Source organism: Orycteropus afer, unplaced genomic scaffold (genome assembly GCF_000298275.1).
Source record: "Orycteropus afer afer isolate SDZICR_OR568_19922 unplaced genomic scaffold, OryAfe1.0 scaffold00633, whole genome shotgun sequence".
NCBI lineage: Eukaryota > Metazoa > Chordata > Mammalia > Tubulidentata > Orycteropodidae > Orycteropus > Orycteropus afer.
The window spans coordinates 315,412-322,108 of record NW_006922220.1 but is presented as its reverse complement, the minus strand read 5'-3'; positions in this window follow the sequence as shown (position 1 = coordinate 322,108).

Genomic DNA, 6,697 nt, shown 5'->3' with positions numbered 1-6,697 from the left:
TTGATTTCTTTGTTCCACATATTTTTCTGTGTTGAGTTCATTGTGTTTATGGATTTTCTTATTTCCATGATTGCTGTTGTTTCAGTGTTTACTAAATCTTTCTGATGCTCCTTTTTTATTTATTAATTTTATTTATGGATACTCGGTAATTTATTATTTTATTCCCAAGCTTAAAACTGTCAAGGCTGGCAGTTCAAACCCACCAGCCACTCCTCAGAAGGAAGGTTGGGCAATCCTACTTCTGTAGTGATACTGCCTCAGAAACCCAAGGAGGGGTCGCTATGAGTCGGGGCCGACTTGATGGCACATAACAACAACAACAATTCTATGTTAAAATCTTCTTGACTTCTTCTCCATTTGGAAATTCTGTAACTGCACTATTTTTTTGTTTTGTTTTGTTTTGTTTTTTGTTTTAAAGTTGTCATTGTACACAAATTGACTTCTCTGGTTCCCTATTTTCAGTATTGTAGGTTAATTTTACTTTCAGTGAACATTCTGTATCTGTATTGAATTCTGGATGATGTTGCCATGTGTGTTAATCTCAGGTTGCTGTCTGCCATTGTTGGATTTCTGTCCAAAGAACTCTAGTATTTTTGTAAGATCAGTCTGATTTTTACAAATTCCTTTAATTTCTGTTTATCTAGAAATGTCCTAATTTTATCACTGTATTTGAGGGATAATTTTGCTGAGCATATGATTGTTGGTTGCCAATTTTTTTTTCCCCAAGTTTTATATATGTCATCCCATTGCCTTCTTGCCTGCATGGTTTCTGCCAAGAAATCAAAGTTCAGTCATATTGATTCTCTTTTGCAGGTAACTTTTTGTTTTTCCCAAGCTCATTTCAGGATGCTTTCTTTGTCTTTAGTTTTGGGAAGTCTTATGATATCTCTTGGTGGTTTTCTTTTGTAGTCTGTTCTATTTGGGTTTAATGAGCTCTTATATGCATATTTTCTCATCTTTCATGAAATTAGGGAAGTTTTCTTCCAATAAATCTTTGACAATGTTTTCTGTTTCTTTTCTTTTCTTTTCTGTTTCTTGCCTATTCCTGTTCTGGAATTCTGATAACGTATAAGTAATTCTTCCTGATTGTGTCTCACATAACTCTTAAGCTTTCATTTTTTCCATTCTTTTTCTGACTGCTCCTCTAACAGATTAGTATTGGGAGATTTGCCTTCAATTTTGCTAATTCTGTCTTCCATTGATTCAATTCTACTCCTTTTCTTTTTTAATGAGTTATCTATTTCTGAAATCTTAGTATTACTCTTCTGAATTTCTAGTTACTGTTTTTGTATGGTTTTTAATTTTCCACTTATTTTGTCAGCTTGTTCTTGTATTGTTTACCTGAATTTGAATTTGTCTTGTGTTTTATCTGTGTTTTCCTTGCTTTTGTGTTTTCCCTAATTTTTCTCTTTATTTGTTGAAGGTATAGCTCACTGCTATTGAGTCAATTCAACCTCACAGTGACTCTATAGGATACACCCCATAAAGTTTCCAATACTGTAAATATTTATAGAAGCAGACTGCCTCATCTTTTCCCCATGGAGCAGCTAGTAGCTTGAGATAGCTGACCTTTCTTTCAGTCAGCAGTTGAATGCTTTAACCACTATATCACCAGACCTGCTTCTGTTTGGTTTTGGTTTTCTGTTGACACTACCTATGTATAATTATTTTGAACTTCTTATCAGGTACATCCAATGCCATTTATTCTTCAAGAAATCTTTCTGGCTCTCTACTTTGGTCATTTATTTGAGCCACCTTACCTTGTTTCTTTTGTGTGAACTAAGGTTGTCTGTTTTCTCTGAGACATTGTGGTGGTGGTGGTGTATTTGTATTTAACTGATGATTGTGTGATGGTGTATTTTGCCCGTTTTTTTTTTAATTTTTTAAACTTTATTTTGATATATCTATGAGAACAGAGAGGATGTTCTGCACTGTTTGCTAGTTTGGCAGCACTTAGGCTCTCATCACCTGACTCTTGGTTGGTTTGAGAGAAGATATGGGTATGTGTGCAGTTCTCTGCTCACTGTTTGTTCAAAGTAGCTGGGCTGTGTAGGTTGCCATCTGTCGTGGATCAGGTAGTGCAGGAGGTGCAGGTGTGGCTGGGTATTGTGAGTGCAGTTGCTATATCCCAACAAGTGGGACCAAAAAAGGAAAAGGAAACAAAACCATAATGACCAAAAAATCAGTAAAGAAAAAAAATGAGTAAGGGAAAAAGGAAAAGAAACAAGTAAAAACTAGGGAGGGGAAAGAAAGAAGATATAAAGAAAAACAAGAAAAAGAAAAAAGCAAAAACAAGGGAAAGGAAGAAAGAGGGAGAAAAAGAAGAAAGGAGAAAATCGGTGGGGGTTTGGGGTGAAATGTTGTTGTTGTTATGTGCCATTGAGTTGGATTCGACTCATAGAGACCCCTCCTTGGGTTTCCAAGGCGGTATCACTATGGAAGTAGAATACCCCATCTTCCTTCTGAGGAGTTGCTGGTGGGTTTGAACTGTCAGCCTTCTGGTTAGCAGTCAAGTGACTTAGGCACTATGCTACCAGAGCTCCCTCGGGGTGGAATGGGGGATTTTCAGTCCAGGATGGAGCTTCTGCCAGCCTAGGAGGTGTTGGGACAGGACACCCAGTCTGAGATGACATTTCTGCCTGCCTAGAAGGTGACTGATGATGGACATCTATTCCAGGATGACACTTCTGTCAGCCTATGACAACAGCAAGTGGTGGGCCAGGTCAGGGAAAGAGCTTCCACTGGCTTGGGAAGCACCTGGGAATAGGGCACCTGGTCCTGGGTAGTGCTTCAGTTGGCATAGGATGTGGCTGTGGGTGGGGCACATGGTCCAGGAGAGTACTTCTGTTGGCCCAGGAAGTAGCTGTGGGTGCAGCACCTGGTCTATAATGGTATTTCTGCTGGCCTAGGAAGTAGCTGTGGGTAGGGCACCTGGTCCAGTATGGCCATTCAGCCAGCCAAGGGGGTAAGAATGCATGCCTGCAAATGTGGGGTGACATGCACCCAATCCATGAGAGTGTACCTCTAACTTCAAGTGGGCTCAATGCAATGCAGCTGGGAGAGCATAAGGGAAGAAGAGTTGGAGGATAGTCACAATTCTGGTCACTGGGAGGGTGTGGGGAATAAGAGGAAGATTGTATCTTTCTGGTTACCAGCCACTGGTATGGATTCTGGTGTGAATTCTGGTGCATACAGTCATGGGTTAGCAAGCCAATTATCAAATTCCTTCCCTGAATAGAATGCTGCCTGCAAAAATTCTAAATGGCAATGCTATGTCAGGCCAGTGGACAGTTCACCACTCCTTGTGTCTCCTTGTTGGCTTTTTGGCCCAGTTTCTCCTTTCATTCAGTATTTAATCTATTTCTTTATCTTTTCCTTTGAAGCTTAGGTTTCCTGGATTATCATCCATATTTGTTTCATTGGTTTCTCTTGTCTTTGTTATAGAAGGTCTGTGTAGTTTCTCTGCCTAGTCCACCACTTGTCAAAAATCCCATGTTATAAACTGTTGAATGAGAAATTAATTTACTCTGTAAGCTTTCACCCAAACCACAATAAAATGTTAAGAAAAAAAATCAAGCATTTAAACAAGTTTAATAGAATGATGAAAGTATATGGGTAATATAAGTTTAAACAGTAGGACTTTGAAATGATGGTTTTTGTAAGTTTGTAGCATTTATGCATAAAGGTTAAAATTTCTCAAAGAATTTTGGGACACCCCGTGTTGTCCTGCAGGGCTGACATAGCACTTTCACATGTGTTTTGGTTCTTTGCTGCTGCTTTAACAGATATACCACAGGTGAATGGCTTTAACAAACAAGGATTTTTTTCTCTTACAGTTTAGGAAGCTAGTTCAAAGTGCTGGTTCTAGGGGATGGGTGAAGACCCCTTGACCTTGGCCTTCAGTTCTTTTCTGACACAAGCAGCTGCTCATTTCTGAGTCTAATAAACCCAAGGTCAACAGATAGAATGGCACAATCTCAAGACAGACCACTAGTTCAAGTCCAGGAACAATCAGAAGATCAGGAGGCAACAAAGCAGGTGAAGACTAGGACAAATGTCGGGTCCAGATGTGCCATAAAGCTGGAGACCTTTTCCAAACTTCACCTTAGATACTAGAAGCAGGTGATACTCCAAAGGCTCAGCTTCTTAAAGCAGATTCCACCATGGAGTTAATAACAATCTTATCATGGGTGTGGTAGTTCAGTGTGTGTGTCAACTTAGCTGGGCCTGGTTGAGTGGCTGGGAAGCTGGTGGTAGCTATTCCCCATAATGAGACTGGCAATCAACTCTATGGTGGGATCTACCACAAGAAGCTGAGTAGCTGCCTTTGGGATGTGGTCTGTTTCCTGTATATAAGGAGAAGCCTTAACAATGGTCTCTGGCCTATGGCATGCTTGGACCCTGCATGTAGCTGTGTTGTTGCCCAGCAGCCTGCTATGCTCTGCTGACCTTGGAACTTACAATGGACTTAAATTAATGGCCTGCCGTGTGGTTTGGTAACATCGGAACTGTGCCTTTTTACTTGTCAAGCTTGGGACTTCTCAGCCTCAGCAGCCTGCAGCTGTCTGAGTGAAGAAATGCCTCTAGCTCCAGTGGACCAGGAGCAGAAGGCAGAGCTGGACCCCAAGATTGAGAGGCTTTCACCCAGCCCCTAGAGCCTGGCACTTTGAACTTGGACTTAAAGCCTCCAAATTGTAAGAATAAACTCCTGTTTGTTAAGGCCATTCCATTTGTGGTATATTCTTGTTAGAGCAGCACTAGGTAACCAGAACAATGGGCAATAACTATATCCAGCTTCCCAGCCACTCAAAACCATGCCCCAGCCAAGTTGACAAACAATATTAACTACCACAATATGTTATCTTATTTAACATGCATAGCATGTGTCAGGTCAGTACTATTAATTATTTTTTTAGTTCTAATTTTTTTCTCTTTTTAAATTTTTATTTATTTGTTTGTTTTCTACCCTCTATTTGTATCTACCCTCTTGTTCTATTTATTTGTATCTACCCTCTTGTTAGTGGCTTACCCTCCCTTCCTCACCTACCAGTGGAAACCATCAAAGAATATTTCTTTTTTGTGAAACTCTTTTCTTGACTTTTTATAATGGCAATCTCATACAATATTTGTCTTTTTGTGATTGCTAACTTCACCCAGCATAATGGTCTCTAAGTTCATCCATGTTATGAGATGTTTCACAGATTCATCATTGTTCTTTAACATTATATGCTAGTACATTGTGTTATGTACCATAGTTTGTTGATCCTTTCCTCCATTGATGGCATTTTGGTTGTTACCATTTTTTTGCTATTGTGAATAATGCTGTGATGAGCATGAATGTGCATATATCTGTTCATGTCATGGCTCTTATTTCTCTAGGATATATACCTGTCGTTGTTATTAGATGCCGTCTAATTGGCTCTAACTCATAGTGACCCTGTGTACAACAGAACAAAACACTGCCTGATAATGTGCCATCCTCACAATTTTTGCTATATCTTAGCCTATAGTTGCAGCCACTGTGTCAATCCGTCTCATTGAGGGTCTTCCCCTGAATCATATGGTACTTCTATTACCAGCTTTTTAAAGAAACATTATTTTTTTTCTTATGGTGTTTTTGTGTCATTTTACAGCAGTGAATAAGGGTTTCAGTCTCTCTACACCTTCACCAGAATTTGTTTTCTGTTTTATTTTTAATTTTTCTCTTAGTGCTAAGGTTGAGGTCAGCATTATTGTTCCCTCTTTACACATCTGTGAACTAGGTATACATCTATTATGTCCAATATGATGGTGACTAGACCCATGTCCTGTTGAGCACTGGAAATGTAGTGTATCCAAATTGAGATGTGCTCTCAAGACAAAAGGAGTCACTAGGTAATGCAAATGGTTAGCACTCATCAGCTGACCTAAAGTTTGGAGGGGCTCTAGTCTACCCAGAGATGCCTCATAAAAAAGGCCTAGCAATCTGTTTTCAAAAAGTCAAGTGTTGAAAAGCCAGCAGAGCAAAGTCTTACTGACATATATGGGGTCATCATGAGTCAGAGTTTACTTGATGAAAACTGGTTTGTAAAGCATAACGCACAAACAGAATTTTGAAGACATTTCTTCAAAACTTGATGAAAACTTTAAAATCAGTTTTCATCAAGTAAACTCTGACTCATAGTGACCCCATATATGTCAGTGTATATGTAGGGAGCTCTGGTGACATACTGCCTAAGGCATTTGACTGCTAACCAGAACCCTGGAGGTTCAAACCCAGCAGCTACTCCTCGGAAAGAAGGTTGGGCAATCTATTTCCATAGTGATATTGCCTCGGAAACTCAAGAAGGGGTTGCTATGAGTCACATTTAACTTGATGGTACTGAGTTTGGATTTTTTTTTGGTATGTATATGTATAACGTATCTGTGTATATATGTATATGTGTATGCATATGTATATATTTATTTAACTTTTTTTAGTATTGATTAAATATTGAAATAAAAAAGTGAAAATTGGACTAAATAATATGTTTTTTAAATTAATTTGAAACTATTTCTTTTTACTTTTCAATGTAGACAATCAACTACTCATATGCAAGTTCAAGTTGAAGCTGAAGACAATTGAAACAAGTCCATAAGAGCCAAAACATGATCTTGATTATATCTCACTTTACAGATCATCTGAAGAATAGATTTGATTAATTGTTTGCCAATGACC